The 19,437-nt window shown below is 43.6% G+C and overlaps 1 protein-coding gene and 1 long non-coding RNA gene across 2 annotated transcripts in view; both read right to left on the reverse strand.

The window, feature by feature from the left end:
* Positions 1 to 19,437, reverse strand: part of LOC140690347 (trafficking protein particle complex subunit 9-like) — a 274,618-nt gene that overhangs the window by 41,700 nt on the left and 213,481 nt on the right. The window lies entirely within an intron of this gene.
* Positions 6,418 to 19,429, reverse strand: LOC140690365 (uncharacterized). Its single transcript, XR_012065632.1, has 5 exons — positions 19,174 to 19,429; positions 18,467 to 18,655; positions 15,991 to 16,115; positions 14,618 to 14,745; positions 6,418 to 6,617 (listed from the first exon to the last, which is right to left on the reverse strand). It is a non-coding gene; the product is annotated as an uncharacterized lncRNA (long non-coding RNA).

Here is a 19,437-nt window from a genome sequence, read left to right on the forward strand (position 1 = left end):
CACAGAGCACCGCCTCCACAGCGGGCCCAGCAGTACGTGCCAGGTTCTCCGACCGTCACCTTTGGGACCGCCATGAGCGCTCCCCAAACTCAAAGCCCGAGGCCGTAGGCCGGGGGGATACAACTTCCCTCACTCTCCCCAGCAAAGTGGAACCACCTCTCGGCAAAGGCATCTCAACCTTTACTGCCCGAGGGACAACACGATAGACACATGGGAAACAGAGCAGAGGGTGAGGGGGTAGGCTGCCCAGAAGAGCTCGTCTGCACTTCCGAGGCAAAGTGAGGCCTTTGACCTAATCACAGGGGCAAAGTGAGCAGGAACCTTTCCCTGCTCTGTCCTATACTCCGTGACACAACTTTCCCTGCCTAAGGAGTTCATTCGGAAGTCCCTGGCGGTGTTTCTGATGTCCTAACCTGGCATGGTGGCTGTCGGGCAAGGAGAGAGGGCCTGAGCCTTGCAGGTTCTGGGCCTGGGAGGCAGCAGACACTGGCTCCAGCTGCAGCTCAACCAGCGCCTCGTTCTGCGTCTCGGGATTCAGCATCTCATCTATAAGCAAAGGGATGAGACTGTCCCAGGACAGGCTGCCCAACAGAAATGAGATGAGATCCATGTAAAGAAAGTTTCCCAGTTGCCACATTTAAAAATTAAACAAACAAACAAAAAAACAAATATTAGAAACTGATTTTAAGAACAGATCTTACTTATTCTACTGTATGTAAAATACTATTATTTTGACATGTAATCAATATAGAAAGTAACAAGATAGAATACATTCCTTTTTCTAGACAAGCCTCAGCGTCTGATGTGCATTTGACCTACAGCACATGTCAGCTCAGACCAGCCTCCTCCTCAGCGCTCCTAGCATCAGTGGCTGTTGCTACTCTATTGGACAGAAACTCCAGGGGTCCCACAGTGGTCCTGGCTGAAAAACGGGAGGAAGTGTCCACACTAACCCTAAAAGGATCTCTCTGAAACAAAGGTGGATTCACTTTGAAATGTCTGTAAATCGGCGGGCTGCACCTTCCTCCACCCTTGGCTACAAGACAGCCTTCTTCCTTGCTGATCCCTTCCTGGATGTAGGGAAGCAATCCGGCACACAGCCAGGGCGGCCGGTCCTACAGGTAGGCTTACCTGCTCTCTGTGTCCAGTCCCAAGAAGTCCTCCTTCTCCAACAAGGTGCAGAGGAGGGGGATCTTGTCTCCAGACTTGTTGGGGGCCCTATCCAGCCACTTGGACTTCAGAATGATGAAGAGTGACTCAGTGAAGTCCTCGATCCTCTTCTCCACCAGCCTGCAGGCCTCGTAGATTGAAGGCCACGTCGGTGCACGTCTGCTCGGCCACCTCCCCATACAGCACAAAGCCAAAGAGCTGAGAGTCATTAACGACGTGCCATACAGCTCCTCTGCACGTGGAGCTTCTCGAAGGCCTTGGCCGAGAGGCAGTCGGTAATGGTGACAAGGCCCACGACCTTGCAATGTGTCTGGAAGTTTCTCCACTCATTCTCGGGCGCATAGTGGTGCCTATAGTGGATACAGAGTGCCCACTGGGAGCCGCACGGGCTGATCTGGCTCACCAAGGAGATTCGCTTATAGATGCAAAAAAATTTTCCTCTGAGATGATCCCAACGGCTTTTACCATCACGGGGAGAATCTGTTCGTTCTCAGCGCACTGCACGTAGTCAGGGATGCTCATGTTGCAGTCCCTGCAGAGAGGTGAGAAGAGATCGATATACATACTCTTCTGTGGGCTGTGCGCCCCTCTGGGTTGCAGTGACCTCGTGTGTACCAGCCAGAAGGCAAGGGAAGCCCAAGCAAAGCCGGGGGTACAGTTTGTCCTCAGCGTCTGCACATGGCTATTGTAGCTCGGATCACATTACCCAGCTTTTGGTCTAGGCTTGCTGCGCCTGCACAGCAGTGTCATTTCTTGTTTTCTGTTTCCAAGTACCTAGCCAGACCCTGATGCAAAGTCAGTGCTCAAAACTGCTGGATAAAGAAATGAACAAAGGAACAGCTTTCCAAACCCCTTTAAGTAGAATATAGAGAAAAGAACCACAGTGGGATCTAAACATCAGGATTTCAATTCCAATTTGTTTGAACTCCTAAGCTGCAGAATAATGGGTAAGAAAACTTGCCTTGGGGAGGAGGGTACAGTTCAGTGGTAGAGCACGTGCTTACCATGTACGAGGTCCTGGGTTCAAACCCCAGTACCTCATTTTCAAAAATGAAACTAATAAACAATCATACTTACCCTCCTCAAAAAATATTTTTAATTCAAATTTCAAAAAACATCTTGCAATTGACACAACATTGTAAACTTGACTATACTTCAATTAAAAAAAATCCTTGCCTTACAAGAATATATCTGGATTACGCAAGTTTGCAAATTAAAATGCCTAGGGTACCACCTGCATAAAAAGGGGGGACTGTAGAAATTTACTATCGCTCCTTTATGAGCTATATTACCTTTGGTGGGGGTTATATCTTCTCACTTTCTTTAAAAAAAAGAAAACTTAACCTGATTCTCATTACTGCTGAGGAATCAGATAACCCTATGAAAGCATCTGACCCACAGAGGTTACTCAATAAATGTTTGTTGAATGAATGAATAAACAAGCAAAGTGAATGGTGCTCCCTGCTATAGACCATCATAGTGGTACTGCCTAGAAATCCCAAGCCCAAGTTCACCCAACTCTGCACTAACCATGTGGGTGACCTGGGCAGGCCTGTGTGCTTCTCTAAGTCCCAGTTTAATCGTGAATAGAAATGAAGACAATAACACAAACTTCAAAGGGTTAGTGAGTCAGTAATGAATTGTACCCGAATTTTGCAAGATCGAACCATTAAGGAAAACTGGGCAAAGAGTTCATAGGCCCTCTCCATATTATCTCTTACAACTACATGGGAATCTACATTACATCACAAAATTAAAAGTCTAATATTTTAAAGAGGATATTGAGGTTAAATGAGCTCACTGTCTCAAATAAGGAACACACAGCACAAATAGAACAATCCCTAGACCATGAGATACACTCAGTTAAATTTCCCACTGAATCCACTGGTCCCTCCAAATTCAGAGCACGAGGATGGGTCCTCGTGGCCAGAGGCCACTGCAACTGAAGCTAACAAATCTAGTGGTCCCCACTTCCAAGAGCCCTTCTCACCAACCTAGGTCTAAGTTTGTATTTGTAATTTATTTTTCTTTTTATTAAATAGAAACCCCCAATTGCATAGCCTTCAGTTCACCAAAACCTGACCACAGAGATCATGATGGCAGCCCTCCTTTGTGAAACAATAAAATGAAAAGCCATTTCCACAAGACCTCTGTGTAAATCTACAAGGGAACTTCATCCTGGAATGAGAGGAAGAGGACTGGGGAGGAGGGGGCAATCTGGGGCACAGAGAACCAAGGGCCACCTGTCCGACGATGGACTTTAGTTTCAACACTCACTCTCCAGGAACTTCAAAATACACACAGACAGAGTGCTATGGACAAGATTTTTTTTTTCAAAGAAATCACTGACGCCCTAGCAGCTCTTGTTTCTAAAGAGACACAAATGGATTATGTGTATAATGTTTCACAAAAACCCTAAAATACTATCACCCCAACTTAACACATGAATAAACTGAGGGAGAGAAGTTTATCACATTGTGCAAGATTAGAAAGAGGCCACATCAGACACTGTATTTAAACCCAATCCCCTTCTCCACTGCTCACACTAGAAAGTGTGACATACAGCCCCTTTCCTGCCCTTTCCCTGCAATAAATCTCTGAAGAGTCTTTTCTGTGCCACCTGGAATCACAATCACATCAGTTTTCCACAAAGAACTTTGTCACTCCTTGGAGGACGTATCAAAATCTGAACAGTTGGGATGGGAGGAGAGATTTGCATTTTCTGTTTCTCAAAGGAAACATGGCTTTAAAAGAAACTGAAAAGCACTTACCTAGTCTACGGTCTCATTGTGCAGAGAAGGAAACGGACGCTGAGAAGAGATGAGGAAAGGGCCTTATTAACAAATATTGCCTGAGTGCAGCACCAAGCCAGCCCTGGGCACCACTGTGGGAAGATCTGGGAGGCCCAGGAGAATGAGTGTTAAAAAAAGGAAAGAGAAGAAGCATACAAGGCCCTGTCTCTACACCACCATACCATGAAGTTCCACCAAATTATCCAGTATTGGGTGCAGCCAAAATTTAGGTGGGCTAAAGAGGTTATAGAAACCTGGAAGTCTCAATCATAGTGGAAATTCTAACATTTACTGTGTTTTTTTCCCAGTTCAAGCATCAGCTCAGTGGGTGCTCTGTACCAGGGACTACACGAGGCCTGGAGTTCTCCCAAATACAGATCTCTGTTACCACGTGTGAAAACCACATACAGGCCCACCAGAAGTAAAACGCCCACAGATAAGATGGAATTACTGAAACTGAAAGCCGCCAAGCAGCATATATTAACTAGGAAAAACGATGCTGATAGAAATGGACTCATGGACATAGAAACAAACTGTGTTTAGCAGGCAGGAAAGGGGGGATTAACAGATACACATTAATAAATATAAAATAAATGACAAGGACCTGCTATATAGCACAGGGAACTATATTCAAGTTCTTGTAATGAGTTGTACTAAAAACAATCTAAAACTTATGTATATACATATGCATCTGTTTATAACTGAATCTCTCCTGTACACCTGAAACTAACATTGTAAGTTAACTACACTTCAATAAAAAATAATTAGAAAAATAAAAGCAAGTCATTAAAAAAATAAAAGAACACTGTAATCCCCTTAGCTGTAGGTGGTGGAGAATTCTGGTGGCAAACACCAAGTCCACTGGATCACTCCAGCACTGACTGTCACCCTTTCTGACCATCAGAGTGTCACTTGGCTTCACTGAGGTTACTTTTCTCTTCTGTGAAAAGCTACAGTTGCAACTAAGAATGTATAGAATCTCATCATTCACAAGCCCAACAATTTGTGAGGACTTCCCATGGGCCAGGCTCTGGACAGATGAAAATTTAGGGTCTCAGATATATTCATCGGTAGAAGAAGTTTATGCCATGAAGACATTAATTATTCCTGTTTTTATAGACAGATTCAATGTAATTCTTATTAGAATTCCTACCAGATTTTTCATGGAATGTAACGAGTTAATTTATGGTCAGGAACAGCCAAGAAACTTCTTTAGAAACACCACTGGGGAAGGGTGGATAGGTCATTGATTTCCACTGTTCTTTCTGAAGTGATAAAAAACGTTCTGGAATAATAATGGTTGCAGCACTGTGAATATGCTAAAAGCTGCTGAATTGTACCATTTAAATGGATGAACTTCATGGTGTGTGAACAAAATCACAATAAAGCTGTTATATGAAAAAAAAATATTTCTTGACAATTATTTTCCCCTCTATACAACTAGTCTGCTGCACAATTTAAGAAAAACAAAAAGCCAAAACAAACCAAACTGTGCCAGGAGTTCTTTAGGACTGCAATGTCCCTGGGACTCCAACACCTCTGGTGGTGCTGTTCCTGTTAACACACACTAGCTGGGCTGGACTAGTTAGGGACTGTAACTATCTTTCTAAAATCTACTGTCACACGTTTCACCCTTGGAGAGGGAAGCCTGGAGGATGTCACAGCCTCATGCCTTCAGCTCATTTTTAGCTGAGCCAAGCCCTGCTTTCACCACTATAATCCCTCGCACTATAAAAACACGTGACATCATCAAGCACCACCATCATAACACCTGAAATTGTTCAAGGAAATTACCTGGGGCAGAAACACTGAGGGAGGAGACGGAAGCTCCCTTAGCACTGACGCTCCCTTTTGCCAACTCCACCAGGAGAGGCTGGTATTTACAACCTGAGGCTCTCAGCCCAGGGAGCAGCGCCCACGCCACTGACCTTGTCCGCAGGGAGCGGGAAAGGGAGAGGAGGGCAGCCCCGGGGTCGTGGGGCAGGGAGAGCTGGGTGGGGGACGCGTCCGGCAGCCCGGCTCGGAGGCCAGCCCCAGCCGCCCGCCCCCGTCCGGGTCCGCAGACCCCGCCCGCGCGGGACACAGCCCGCACAGGTGTGGGGACGGGTCGGCGACCGAGGAGAGGAAGCCCGGGAGGAGAGTTCTCGCAGGCGGAAGAGGGGAAGGGGACGCCAGCCGCGGACTGAGGGGAGCCCGGCTGGGGCGAGAGGCGGCAGGTGCACACCTGGCCCTGGACAGGTGTGACCGAGGCGCTGGGGCAGAGGGGCCTGGCCCGAGCAATTCAGCTGAACACACGTTGATTCGCGCCCTCGCGGGCTCTGACACGCGGACCACCCTCCCCCAGCAGACTGAACATTTCCCGGGAGCCCCTACCTTGCACTTCCACAGCCGGAGGTCCCGGCCCCGGGCAGAAGCCAAAGGCCTAACGGGCCACAGAACTGAGGAGCCTTTGGGGCCGATCCCCGGCTCTGAGCTGGAGCTTCCAACCCGCGGTCCAGCTGGCACCGACTACGCATGCACAGTCGTGCCAGCGACCCTCTGGTTTCTGCGAGAGAAGCTGGGGAAGTGAGGGAGGGAGAAAATGGGAGGGGGAAGGGAGGAGGGGAAAAGTGGAGGGAGATAGATGGGCAGGAGGTGCAGAGAGAACGGAGGGATCTGGAGAGGGGAGGGGAGTAGCAGAGATGGAGAGAATAAGCTTTACCTCCGGCGGCACCCCAAAACAGGCAGCAGTCCTGCCTCTGCACCCTTCTCTAACACTTCAAGGCCCGCAGCTCAAATTTTATCTCCCTGGTCCAGCCCTTCAGTCGAGGCCTCTGCAGAACCCCTATGGGATCACGTCCGTTGCCCCCACGCGGAAAAGTGTTTCCTGTTGCTCTGGGAACCAAGCACCCGAGGGTGTTGTCGCTCAGAACTACCTTGGGAAGAGTACATATTCCCCTTTTACACGCTGGGAAACAGGCAGGCAAGATCTCTGCCTTAGCTCCACTATCCCAGGTTTTGAGCTGGTGGGGAGCGGGAGGTATAAAATCAGAGCCCCAGAGGGAGCATACTGCCTGAGTGTTGGTGCATAGTCCCCATCCCGCCTGATTAAACCACACCCCACCCTAGGGGAACCATCAAGGGCTCACAGTAGGTCCCTGGGTGTGGGAGAGCTGTCCTCATTTCCAGTGCCCAGCTTGCTGGGTAGATAGGAGTGTTACTGAGTCCAAATTCATTCTCCTCAGTGCAGGACAGGCCAGTAAGTTGGGAGACCAGGTGTTGGGGCATGGAACACCAAGTTTCTCTAGACCTTGATGGCAAAGTAATGTCCTGGAAAACCATCTCCCCAAGTCAGAATTCAGGCTCCTTTCCTACGTGCTTGGTTGTAGCAAATTCTTGGTGTAGGAATTCTTTTTTGTTAAAATCCTTTGTTCTTGCAGCTATCCGCCTGAGTCAAATCTCTGTAAACCTCCAGCAAAACAAACGTTATTTTCTATTCTGCAACTTGTTATCTTTTTATGAATGAAAAAGTGTTAAATATACTTAAAGGTCAGAGCCTTCAGAATAGGCTCTCCTGTATATTTCAGGCTCTAGGCAACATTGTTTCACAAGCAAGATGAAGCCTAGGAGACAGAGTACAGGGTTAAAGTCAAAGGAAAAGTTCTAGTATGGAGTCAGATTTGTTCTTTTCTATTACCCGGGCAGAAGGCACTTGAGGATTTAAACCCCTATAAGTTAAAAATAAGTAAACGTTTAAAGGAATTTGCATACATAGGTGGGAATATGCAAAGCATATCTGGAAAAGCACAAAAAGGATAGTAAACAGTGGCATCTCCAGGGAGGGCTGAAAGAACAGAGGATGAGGGAAAACTTCTTTCACTTGTTTGACTTTAAACCTGTGCCCTTTTTCCTAGGTTTACTCTTGTTCGTTCTGCACCTTTTGTAAAACAATGTTGCCTAAAGCCTGAAATATACAGGAGACCCTATCCTCAAGGCTCTGACTTTAAAGGAAATTAACACTTTTCCATTCGTATAAAGATAACAAGTTACAAAATAGAAATAACATTTGTTTGTTGGAGGTTTACACGGATCTGACCCAGGTGAAGAGCTGCAAGAACAAAAGATTCTAACAACAAAGAATTCATAAACGAAGTTTGCAACAACCAAGCATTCCTGCTTCCCCTTTTTAATATAAAAAGATCCTGAATTCTGACTTTGGGAGATGGTTTTCCAGGACATTTGACTTCCATCTTCTCATCTGGCTTTCCAAATTATAGTTGCTATTTCTTGCCGCAAAACCTGCTCTCCCGATTTACTGGCCTGTAATGCACAAGCAGAACAAGTATGGACTTGGAAAGACAAACATACATTGAAAGTACCCATTTGGTATTTTAAATGACCTGCTTCCACTCGTCTTCCTGACGTTTTCTTCTCTTGACAACTCCTGCTATATGTATGAAAACCCTGCCATGTGGACACATTTACATCTCTAGCCACTACCCTTCCAGGTAAGAACTGATGCCAAGAAGTCAATGGAAGTTGCTAGAATGTATTACCTGGCCAGAAAAGAGCAGAAGTGGGTTCTGGCTGATGTTCAGGAGCAGGCTGGGACACCTGACAAGATGTCATATGTACGGATAGACAGCTGAGCACCAAAGGAGAAGCTTCTAAGCCTCCATAAGGGACTTGTTGGATAGGAAGGAAAAGTCCCAGCCTATAGCTCTGATCCCACCACAAGCTTCCTGGGCGAGGCTGCACAAGCTACTTAAATTCTCTAGGCCCGTGCTGCCCACCATGGGAGCCACCAGCCACATTCAGGATTATGAAGTTATTCTGTAGCCAGACAGAATTATAAATACACATTTTATTGCAAAAGTTCAGCAAGTATAATATTTAAAAACATTATTGGTTATCTTGCCCTAACGAGTTATTTTTGTATGTCTAGCTTTCTGTGGTTTGCAAAGCCTGCGACTAATGTTTCCCTTACAGTGAGGTATTTTGAAATTATAAGTTACTGGACACAGTACCCTCATATCACACTTGAAAAAAATTGATCCACATAAGCAATGTGATCTGACTTAGTAGTTATGAGCAGGGGCTCTGGGGTCAGCCTGCCTGAGTATAAATTCTCACTCTGCCTCCAGGGGGTTCTGTGTGAATCTTGGAAAAATTATTGTTGTTGTTGTTGTTGTTGTTGTTATTTGTGCCTCTTTTTCCTTCCCTTTTAAATAGCGAGAAATATGTAGACTCTATCTCGTACCGCGTTGCCAGGATTAAATGGGTAAACGTCTGTGCTGCCCACTTCCCTGGGTTTCAGCATTCTCCAGGCAATCAGTGCCAAACTCAGAGGCATTCTCCCCTGTCTTCGTCAGTCTGGGATGCTGTAACAAATTACCGTGGGTCGGGTGGCTTAAACAACCAGCATGTTCCTTAAGTTTTGGAGGCTGAGGTCAATGTATCTGGGAGAGAATAGCCTTCATGGCTCGAAGATGGCTGTCTTCCCTCTATCTTCATGGGCCAGGGAGCAGAGAGAAGCAAGCAATCTGGGACCCTTTATAACGGCACTAATCCCATTCATGAGGGCTCTACTCTCATGATTTCACTTTATCCTAGTAATCACCTCCCAAAGGCCCCGCCTCCCATACCATCACCCTGGGAGATGGGGTTTTGACATATGGATTTTGAGGGGATGCATTCAGCCCACACATCGGCTAACTCTCCCCAACATGCAGTCATCAAACCTGTAGCTAATATCAAAGTAATGTTTATATCCCTCTGCACATTTCCATTCCTGCATCCACTAACACTGAAGCCCTGTTATTTTATTCCTTATTTTTCTGGTAGAGATTTAATTGATTCCTCTAATCCAATGCTCTCCTCACTCCAAACAGTCATCTTAACAGCCCTGCCAGGTAGGTCTTCCTTAAGACACCTTCCCACTGCACCTGGTTGTTTTTCAGTATAAATGTCAGAATCCTCTCCACACCCCAGCCTAGACCTTTAATCCCTTGCACTACCGCCCACTATGTTATTTTTCTATTACCACTGTAACAAATTTCCATAAGCTTAACAACTTAAACCAGCACAGATTTATCGCCTTATGGCTGTGGAGGTCAGAGATCCAACACAGTTCTCATTGAGCTAAATTCAACTTAACAGCAGGGTTCCTTCCTTCTAGAGGATCTAGAAGAGAATGTTTCCTTGTTTTTGGTTTTTTTTCTAGCTTCCAGAGGTTACCCAACTTCCTTAGCTTGTGCCCCACGACTTCCTCCATTTTCATGGCCAGCAGCCTTTCTGAACACTGCTCCATGGCTACACCTCCCTCTGAGTTTAAATTCAGCTGGGCTATGTCCTCCATTTTAAGGACCCCTGTGATTACATTGGGCCCACCTGGACAATCCAGGCTACTCACCCTATTGTCTCATCTCAGGATCCCCTTCTCCCCTCCCATTCAGGCATTATGTATGTGGCTGTGACATTCACCTTGTGTGACATTTCCTCTCATGAGCAATTTAAGGTTCAAGGCACTTATGAATGACTTTTTGTTTTTCTTTCTTAGTATTTCTACATTCAGTATGTGTGGTGAGATTATATGAATCCTTTTTATTTGTGGCCCTCCACTAATCTTTAATAATGTATCACGGGTTTAAAAGGCTAATAGACAATTTAGAAGACAGAAATCCTCTAAGATTTTTCTCCTAATATAATCTGTCATCCCTTTTACCATGTACAGAAACATGTCACAGTTGGCTAACCTGTGGCGGGGGAGGGACATGATTCTGCCAACACACTCCCCTCATTCTCACCAATTTGATGATCGGCTAACCAAGGATCTATGCTCCCCACTTCACTCACTCCCTCCTTTCCACTGACTATTCTGTTCCCACTGCTACCTTCATTCACCACATTAGGATTTCATGACCAAATTCTTCTCTAAATAAAGTGGATTTCTTGCATCTAATGTCTGATAACTGTTCTTATTGTATATTCACACACTGACCTACAAATAACTCCACCGATCTCTTTATTTTCCTAGAATCGTCCAGAGGAATCAGTTCCATGATGATGATGATGATGATACTGACAGTGATGACAAGGGCCTCTCAAGGATTCTGATAAAGAGGGAATCAATAAAGAGAGGGAATCATTAAAAAAATTGCCCCAGAAACAGGCTTAAAAGTAAATAACTGCTAAAGTGTTTAATGAAATTGACTAATATTTAACTATTTTTAAAACTTTGTAACACTGAATTTAAAATTTTAATGGGAATTTTCATTCACCCCTAACCAAGATTCAACTCCAGGACCAAAATCTAAGGAATTCTATCTTCTAACAAATTGTCCACTAGCCTTTTAAACACGTGATCCTTTAAAAGGGGTAATTGCTGGGCTGAAAATAAGCAGGATTCATATAATCTCACCAGACACAGTGAATGTGGAAAGACCAAGGAAGAAAAACAAAAAGCCATTCATAATGTCTTGAAACTTACGTTGCACAGAGGAGAAAATTTTAGCCAAGTTGTGTGTCACATCAACATGACGCCTGAGTGGGATGGGGAAGCTGATCTGCCTCATCAGACATTTATGCTGATTTGTTAGATGCCAACACAGTTTCCTCATTGGATTTGCTTCTAATAATTATGGAAGAGTTTAGGCTCTACCAAAAGCAGACTAAACATTTTTCCCTGCCGCCAAATCTCTGGACTGAATGTCCCCACAAGAAGGACATGATTATGTTTCATAGGGAAGTCTTCTTGAGAAGCAACAGGCTTTTCAAGGGCAGAACTGCATGTCCCCCCATGGAGGGCTGGAGGAGGGCTAGATGGGACACTAGAAAAACAGCAGGAGTGAGTTCAGATACTGCTGCTCAGGTCGCCAAAGTCAGCAGTGCTATCTCTAAGGATATGTCATTCTCCCAAAATTTCCATGAGTGAAGGAGCCTGTGAACACTAAGGAGGTTTTTAAGACACAGCAGCACATAATTTACATCACAACTCAATTACAGTATGTTTTGATATTTGGAAAATAAGTAGCCATTGCTCTTTGAAACTGCAGCAGTAACAATAGAAATAAAAAAGACTGAGACGTCTTGGAGACAATAATCAATAAACAATTCTAAATCTGCAGGATTTCTTGACAATATGCAAGCAATGAGCTAGATGTGTGCTGCAGATACCTCTTACTGCAGGGCTCACTGCTGCAAAGCATAGAATTAGTTTTCTCAGCAAATATAGGGAACCAAGTCAAGATTCCTAATTTTGAGAGATTTACCATATGGCTGGAAAGATCAGACAAGTACATACAGCCAAATATGAATAAATGTAATCAAATAATATGAAATGTGAATGGAGCCAGAAAAAAGACAAATTCCTTTCACCTGGGAACTAGAGAGACTTCTGAAAATGCGGCTTTGGAGATGGCCAAAGACATGGGTGGAATTTTGGTAGAACAAGATGTAAGGAAATTAGAAACTGATTGTAAAATTCATATAAAAATGCAAAGGATCCCAAATATCCAAAACAACTTTGAACAAGAAAAACAAAGTTGGAAGACTTACACTATCTAATTTTCAGACTTTTTTTATAAAGCTACAGTAATCAGAATGTATGCTGTTGGTGTAAAACAGGAAAATAGAATAATGGAACAGAATAGAAAGTTCAGAACTAAACAAACACTTATATAGACAATTGATTCTCAAAAAGGATGCAGTGGAGAAAAGGATCTTTTCAACAAGTAGTGCTGGAATTATTAGACAGTGATACGCAAAAAAAAAAATGAACTTTGATCCACACCTCACAAAATATACAAAAATTAACTCAAAGTGGATCATAGATTTTAATAAGAAATCTAAAACTATAAAACAGCTAGTAGAAAAAGCATAGGCTTAAGCTTTATGGCCTTGGGTTTGGCAAATATTTCTTTGCTATGACACCAAAAGTATCATCTATTTTAAAAAGTAACTGATAGAGTGAACTTTACAGAAATGAAGACTCTTCAAAGCTCTTCTAAACACTGCTAAGCAAATGAAAAGACAAGCTATAGACAGAACCTATTTGCAGATCATATGTCTGGTAAAGGTCTCTCTTTGTGTCTGATCCAGAATAAAAACATTTCAAAACACAATAATAATGCAAACACCTGAATGAATGAATGAGGCCAGAAAACACACTTCAATAAAGATATCTATATGGATAATAAGCATATGAAAAGATGCTGATTAAAGATGCCATTAGTCATTATAGAAATGCTTTTAAAAATCACAGTGAGATACTAGTTCACATATATACTAGAATGTATACGATTAGAAAGATCGACCTTACAAAGTGCTGGCAAGGAAGTAGAGCAACCAGAACTGATACATACCACGAGGAATTTACAATAGCACAACCATTTTGGAAAACTGTTTAACAGTTTCTTTAAAAAAGGTAAACACCTATCTACCATATAACCCAGATATTTCTCATCTGATGCTTTAGAAAATAAAAGTGTATGTCCATAAAAAGACTTGTAACCAAATATTCACTGCAATATTATTTATAATAGCTCAAGTTGGAAATAACCCACGCATCCATCAAGAAGTAAATGGAGAAACAAAGGATGGTCTAACCAAACACTGTTCGCAATAAACTCTTCAGGAAAAACTCAGCATTAAGCAATACTCTGCTATGAGAAAAATAAGCTATTAATACAGCAACACAGATGACTCTCAAAATAATTACACTGAATGAAAGAAGTTAGACAACATAGAGTAGATACTGCATGAATCCATTCATACAACGATCTTGAGAATGCAAACCAGTATGTTGTGATAGAAAGCAGATCAATGGTTTCCAGGGGAATAGACGGGGAGGGAGGGAGGGACAACAAAATGCAGGAGAAGAGTTTTGTGGGTGATGGGTATGTTCACTGTCTTGAATGTGGTCATGGTTCCTTGGGGATATACTTATGTCAAAACGCATTAAGTTGTACACTTTAAATCTGTGAAAATTATTTTGCCAAGTATACCTCAAAGCTGTGTTAAGAAAAAAGGCACTTTTGTCGACGCAACTCCGGGCCTTATTGGAGTGAGATGATCAGTCTCTCACCCTGTCTGCCTAACGGGAAGGTAGAAAACCTCTTAAGGAAGATAAGATATGGATTTTTCATTTGCAGTGTCTGCCATGTAATAAAGAATTTCTAGACATGCAACATGTCAAGACTATATGATGGATAAAATGAGAATAAGAAATATTAGACAAAGGATGCAAACCCCCAGGTGATGTAGGCATCAGAGTTACCAATAAAGGCTATAAAACACTTTTAATATAATCAAGAAAATAAGGAAATGATGGGAGAACAGATAACAGGGTCAACACTTTCACCAGAGAAATATATTGGAATGTATTTTTAAGAAAAATCAGATACTCTAGAACTGAAGCTTTCAGCTCTGGAAACAGGTAAACAGAGCTAATTAGGATCCCTTTTAAGTAAAACTTTCAGTAATGCCGGATAAAATACAACAACAAAAGTAACACAGAGATAACTATGGAGAGAGAAGTTCCCAGGTGACAATAAAAAGAGGACACTTAACGCAAAAATGGTAATCTTGTGAGCTGATGCCACAGCACCCTGGAGGGAATGGGTTTTCATCTGCACATAAATAGGGATACAATGTCCATTAAGAAAAAGGGTCCATACCAGATGTAGAAGTCTTCCTTTATAGAAACCTCTGCATAAGACGTATTGGACGACTTGACTCTTCACTGAAAGGAAGACTCAAAGTTCTCCACCTGTGCACGCAGGAAAGGGGTGAAACAGCCGGTTCTCTAGGGAAAAACAAAATCTCCCTTAAAAAAATATAATCTCCACGCCCCTGCTTTATTCGAATGTGGAATCCATATTGATACTCCACTTAAGATTCCGGAATTCCCAAACTGAAAAATATAATTCAATGTTGATCATATCACCTGGAGCCTTAGGATAAGCAACACAAAATTGTTCTCTAGGGAAACTTTATAAACCAGGATGTAAGGGACAATCATAGGAAAAAAATTGTACTCACTATAGAGAAACTCCCACAACTCTACACACACACAGACACACAACTATAAACAGAAGAAAATAAATGCCACAGGGAAGAAAGAGCTCACCGTAAAACACAGGATGATTAATATTCCAGAGCCTAAAATTATGAAACAATCTAAGAGAGAGCATAAAATAAGTATGACTGAATCATTAAAAGATAAAATGAATCTTATGTAACATAATGAACAATCAGGACATCATGTAAAAGAAAGCAGATCAATTTTTTTATAGAGCTAAACAGAACTTATGGAAACAAAATACAGATATCATTTGGTATATAAAATTCAACGTATGGGTTAAGTAACATTTTAATCTTCAATATCTAGGGTGTTCATTAAAATTCAACAGTAATCTCTAAAGTAATTGTTTAAAAAGAGAATAAAAATAAAGAAGTCAAAATGAAGAATGCAAAATACGCCGGTCACTATTCTAAGTTCTCCATCCATTTTATCACTTAATGCTCACAGTCTTTGAGGTGGATAGTACCACTTTTTGTATATGAAGAAAGTGAGTCTCAAAGGGATTACGTATCCTGGTTACATGGTTAGCAAGGGAGGGAACCAAGCCCGGATAGGCTGCCTCTACACGCCATGCTCTTAACCATGACCGCAAGGGATATAACCGGCAGGAGAAAAGCAGCGCAAAGCAAATAGAAATCACAAAACAAGAGGCCAGAAATACAACATCATCACTAATCACACTGTATTTAGATGAAATAATGAGTTAAAAGATTTACAGATTTCATTTGTTTACCTGAGACAAAGCAGAATTAAAACTTAAAACTGGTTGAAAGCTTAGAAGAATACCAGAAAGAAGTCAAAAGTTAGAGCCAGAAAAAGAGACACCTGAGAAATACTAATCAATGGAAAGGGAATCACTCAAGACTCCCACAGGTTCATAGGTACCTGAAACCCCCCTTGGCCTGACACTTACCAGCTCTGTGCCTGAGCAAAACACTCAATCCCCCGGAATCTTCGTTCACTCACCTGTGAATGTAAGGAACGATCCCTCCTTCCATCCGGCCAATTTGTATTGACTGCTGTGCCACGGGTACTGGTCAAGCCACCTGAGGTCCGTCAGTGAACAAATAAGGATCCTTGTCCCTGTAGGACTGAGGAAGAGCAGAACATAAACTACAGTCGTGACAGTCATGTGAAATATATGGTATTCTAGAAGGTGATAGAAATAATATGATCAGGGAGAGGGGGTTTCTGGGGCAGAGACAAGGGGAAGGCAGTCTCCAGTTTAAAATGAGATGGCCAGAGCAGGCCTCACTGAGGACCTTGAGAAGGGGGCGCTAGTTGCTGAGCTTCCTCTAACACAGAACCGCACACTGGGTGATGGGAACTACAGAGGCTCACTGTCTCACAGCCCTGGGGGCGGGGAGTCTGCAGGCAGGGTGTCAGCAGGGCTGGTTCCTCCTGAGGGCTGGGAGGGAGAGGCTGGTCCAGGCCTCTCTCCTTGGCTTGGAGACGACCGTCTTCTCTCCACATTTCATCACGTCATCTCCCATGTACACGTATCTCTGTGTCCACATTGCCCCTTTTTATCAGGACACAAGTCATACTGGATTAAGGCCCACCCTAATGACCTCTTCTTAACCAATGACCTCTGCAACAACCCTATTACCAAATGGTGTCATGTTCTGTAGTCCTGGCGGTTAGGACTTCAGCATATGAGTTTGACAGAGACCGGCCAGGGCAACAGGCCTGTGGGTGCAAGTCTGATGTCCCCAAGGGCCAGCAGGGAGGCCCGTGTTGCTGGAGCAGAGTGAGCCAGGGAGAAAACCGGAGATGAGCTCAGCTTGGGGAGGGGGAGGAAACCTGTAAGGTCACCATGAGGACTCTCGCTTCTTCACTGTGTGAAATGAGAAGCCATTGCAGGATTTTGAGCAGAGAAGATCACACCCAGGGTCTCACTCATGCCTGACTTAGGCGATGAGGATGAAAATATTTAGGCTTTTGAGCTGATAATACTTAGACTACATGTTGGACTTTGAGTTGATGGTGTAGTAAATGAGACTCTGGAGGGTGTTGGGATGAGGTGGATGCATTTTGCATGTGGGATGGACAAGAACCAGTGGAGCCAAAGGGAAGAACTTTGTAGAATAATGGCCCCCAATATGTCCATGGTCTGATCCCTAGAACGTGGGAATATGTCACTGTGCATGGCAAAAGGGACTCTGCAGGTGTGACTGTCAAGGACCTTGGGATGGCAGATCACTGTGGGAAAGCAAACGTCATCACGGAGGTCCTTAGAGGAGAGAGGCAGATTGGTCAGAGACAGAGATGTGAAGTGGCAGCAGAAGTCACAGTGACACAGGGCCCTGGGCCAAGGAGTATGAGCATCTATGCAAGCTGGGAAAGGTAGGAAGATGAATCCCTCCGAAGAGCCTCGGTGTGGAACGTAGCCTTGGCCACACATTGGTTTTAGTCCACTGACATTGACTTTGCACTTCTGCACCCTAGAACAGTGAGAAGATGAATGTGTATTGCTTTAAACCACTGAGTCTGTGGTCCTTTGTTACAACAGCAATAGGAAAGGAACTCAGGAACCAACATGAACATGAACCACTGGCTGCCTGCTGTGCTGGCAGGAAGTCCTTAGTCTCTGATCCTGGGGGAGTCTCCTGTCTTCTGGCAGCATCCACAAACTACCTCATGCTAACTTGACAGCTTGCAGGTGGTCAAATCATAACCCTGCACAGTTCTTGATATTTAGTTAATAAAAAAGATGGTGTCATCATGGGTATTTTTCCATTTTTAAATACACTTCAGTCTTCTAATTGAGAGACCATGTAAATAGTTTTTAATCTTAATAATAAATAACTGGTTTTATTTGGTTACTTAAATTATGAATAATAATATTCACATTAGTAAAAGTTATTAAAATCAACATTCTTCAATGAAAATATCAAGTTTCTTTTTGCATGAACATGTATTAACTACAAGAAATGTTCCATGCTTTGTTCTACGAATTAGTGTTAGGGTCTTAAAGAATAATACTTTCCTCAAAAGATATTATAGCGAGGGGATTCCTTTTGGTGGAACAGTTCCTACATAAAATCTGGTGCATGGCTCAGGCCACAGGGAAAGTAGAAATGATAGAAATCAGGAGGCATTATAAACACAGAACAATTTTTAAAGGAATTAAAAAACTGGATGTGTGAAAACAAAGAATCAGAGAATATTCTGGTGAAATAAAAGTATTTTTCAGCTTAAGCAAGACACTGGGTGAATAAATCTAAAATGAAAAAACCACCCAGAGATTAGCAGCGAGTCATGCATGCAGTGTGACTGATCAAAACCAAGTTGTTTCCAAACCAGTGTTCAGGCTTGCTGCCTTCATGAATCAAGTCTGTGTGGCACCAGGCCACCTTGAATACATGTTGATGAGGTATTTATAAGCCCTTCAACATCCCAGCTCCAAGCCCACACACACGAGCCAGACGACCATCACCACACATCTGCAAAACACACAGCATGGTGAATAGCACTTTTCTTGCTCAGTAGCCGGTGGCAGGGTAGTGTGAGCAGACAGATATACAGGGACACAGGGACACAGAGGCACCTCCCCTCACTCAGCTGAAAAACTTCCGTGCATTCCTGGGGACAGGATTGTCATAAAGTGCACCATGCATTGATCCTCCTCCTAGGAAAGAAACGACAGTGTTGTCCTCAGGTTTGAGCAAGGGTGGCCAGGGGATCTCAGAAGAGCTGTTTCAGCACAACCAATGGAAATGTCGGCCACCGTGACCACGAGAGACAAGTCCCCTTCCATCCCGGTAGGCACTTGGGCTCCTGATAAAACTGGGCTCAGTAAAGGGTTGAGTAGAAGGCACAGACCTGAGGGGTGCCCCAGCAAGAGACAGGAGGTAGGGCCTGGTTTATGCTGCCATCAGGAATTTTCAAAACAGCAGAGCTGAGATGGATCATCTACCCCAGACTCCTAGCCTTAAGGTTAAAAGGGTGGCAGCCCTGACAGGCAAAGCAACATGCTAAAGGCAGAGCGTGGTAGTGACAGTGCCAGATGAAACGCACCGTGCCAACCCCATTCAAGGCCACTGACACTGAGGATGGGGCCAGGTTTCCAAGTAGGAGAATGAAACAGTGTAAATACTTTGTTCCCCCCAAAACCCCAAATTTTTTTTTAAAGGCACAAAAACTCACCTTAACTAGCTCTCTTCTGAGGGGGCTCTCTTCTGTCTCTGTCTTTCTGTCTGTCTCCACTTCCCTCTCTCAGACACAAACACATACAATTTTGTGAAAGGGCAATTCCTGCCATACAAAGACAGACTTCACATCTTCAGAAAGACACTTGACAAAGCACGTTTCTCAATTCAAGTCTTTGTGTGAGGTCTGAGCAAATGGCTTATTTTCTAGAACAATCGGTGGTTCCAAAATCAGGAGATCATCTTCCCCAACGGAAGAGTT

This window comes from Vicugna pacos, chromosome 30 (genome assembly GCF_048564905.1).
Source record: "Vicugna pacos chromosome 30, VicPac4, whole genome shotgun sequence".
In the NCBI taxonomy this organism is placed as follows: Eukaryota; Metazoa; Chordata; class Mammalia; order Artiodactyla; family Camelidae; genus Vicugna; species Vicugna pacos.